This window comes from Scomber japonicus, chromosome 2 (assembly GCF_027409825.1).
Source record: "Scomber japonicus isolate fScoJap1 chromosome 2, fScoJap1.pri, whole genome shotgun sequence".
Classification (NCBI taxonomy): Eukaryota; Metazoa; Chordata; class Actinopteri; order Scombriformes; family Scombridae; genus Scomber; species Scomber japonicus.
In genome coordinates, this window is record NC_070579.1 from 34,255,092 (window position 1) to 34,257,591 (window position 2,500).

Below are 2,500 nucleotides of genomic sequence, written 5' to 3' on the forward strand. Positions count from 1 at the left end.
TGGGTCTGCAGTGTCCAGTGTAACAATTTACATAGTAGATCAAAGCTTTATGGTCTGGCAGGCAAAAAATGAAAATCTTTGGTAAACTTTGGTTTATTAATTGTATACATACAACATACAACAGTTCCCTTTAAGATATGGTTGTTCTCTTATAGTCATAGATACGTAATGTTGATGTAGCATATTTCCTCTTATAGTGACTGGAGCCTTTATTTGCCTCCACTGCAGAGCGTACCAGGCCTTTATTAGAGGCAGGCTTATATTAGAGAGAGGCCTTTATTTCTAACTCCCACTGTCTGATAAGTATATTTATTTTAGTAGGAAACCTCTTTCCTTTGTGTTTACTCTGTTGCAGGTAATTCACTTACTCTGATGTGTGGAACAATACTTTTAGTGCTTGAATTCTACGCTGAACGTTTTGGTACAAACTGCTTAGCTGTAGCACGCTCATGGACATGGTTACCCTGGTTACCTTGGTTACCCGAGCTCATGTACTGTCACCACCGTCATTATTGTAAAAATATGAGAAGTTATCCCCGTATTTAAGCAATACTGCATCTCCTCCACCCCCCTGCCCTCTATCTGACCCTTGGCACATGTACTCATACATTACATTACATTCAGTTAACTACTATGTATGCATAACTGGTATGAACATTATATAAACAGACAACATAAGTGTATCCACCCTTGTTTTTGGGGTAGGCCTTTATTTATGTATGTTGACCACTCCCCTGGCCATTATCAGAGACCCAGCTTTTAATTGACTACTACCTTTTATTGGAAGAAATACAGTATTACACAAGTATACACATATAAAAACATAAGCCACACATTGGGTGAGTAAATTAAGAGTGTATAAATGTAGGTTTCTCCTTTTATGTGTAAAACCACAGAGTATGGAACACATCCAGAGAAGAGAAGAGAATTTATAATATGAACATTTCGGTATGGACGACCTTAATCATAAACTCTGGTGTCAAGAACTGAGCCGATGCTGAGATGTGCAGAAATGCGACAACAGGAAACAGACAATAAGAGTATCTGTCTCCACGGTAAATCATCTATTGAATGTTGATGGTTATCTATTTGTGCTTTAGATTGTTGCCGACGTCTTATCTTTTTTTCTGACGCCAAAGCTTTAACCTTACTTTTAAAGTTATCAAATGAAGTGAAATGTCCTCCCTTCATCCTAGCCTGTAAACCCATGACTCAGAATGGCTGATTGACTGCCAATCAACTTCTATCAACATAAACCTTTATTGGCCCCAGTCTATCGGTTACGTCTGCACCTGCCTGCGATGAGTCTCTCCGGTTGAGCTTTCAACGTCATCGCTGATATTTTACAAATTGATTCCAGTTGCCAGAGCGCCCAATCTCTGCCGCTCCAATCACCATCAGATCCCACCCTTCACTGAATCACAGGAAAAGCCGGCCACTCTTTGAGGTGACACACTCCAATTTACGTAACAAAAAAAAAAAAACTTGTTGTGCAATATTCCTGATGTTTAAGTAACATTGCCTGTTGAGTAACATATTTGTTAAGCACAGGAATGATCCATGTTTCTCCAGGCGTCAACATGCATGACTAACCCTTTAGTAATAAAACAATATATTAGTTCCTACCACATAACTGCAACATCTCGCCTTTTGTTTCCTGTCTTTCTACCGTGACTGTCAAAAGGCATAACAGCCAAAAAATGTTTTCTTTATACAAGCTAAAATCATTTACACCCTACACACACACACACACACACACACACACTTCACTTCCTATTGAAATAGGAGGGAGTAGTCTTGTATATACTGTGTTATTTTCTGCCATAATTTGTTTACATTTTAACGGTACATAGAGAACTTGTGACTTGACATTAAACTATACCCAGGGACACATGAATGATTTTAGTATCTATGTTTTCATGGACTTAACAAGTAAACAAGTCAATTTTCTAAAAACAGAACATTCCTGCAAAAGTAAAAACTACCACAGAAGCAATTCACGTTGAGGTTCTGAGGGGGGGGGGGGGGGGGGAGTACATTTCTTAAAGTAAAAAACAGCAGAATGTGATGTTAAGATGAATAAATTCTTTACTCCTGAGATGTTTCATGTTTTTCCAGCCGTAGTGGGTTGAAGGTATTAAAAAAAAACACTATAATAATGCTAAATCACAAGTATGTGCATTTACAGATGTGTATTTTTTATGTTCGCCTTCTACGTCTTTTAACTGAATCCTACATTTTACAGTTAAGATGTGAAAAAGAGAGCAGTTTCTTTAACCTGGCTCTGGGTTTAGTGTGTGACAGCATCTGTGTGTGTGTGTGTGTGTGTGTGTGTGTGTGTGTGTGTGTGTGTGTGTGTGTGTGTGTGTGTGTGTGTGTGTCTCCAAGCTGAATCCAGGCTCTAAATCATTTGAATATGAGAACGTAGGCCAGCATTCCACCAATGAAAAATTTCCTCTTTGCGTAAGAGAGCCCTCTCTCCTGTCGTGAGGAAAAACAA

The 2,500-nt window shown here is 38.7% G+C and overlaps 1 protein-coding gene across 1 annotated transcript in view; it reads right to left on the reverse strand.

The window, feature by feature from the left end:
• grk4 (G protein-coupled receptor kinase 4) overlaps nt 1–2,500 on the reverse strand; it is a 44,252-nt gene that overhangs the window by 24,567 nt on the left and 17,185 nt on the right. The window lies entirely within an intron of this gene.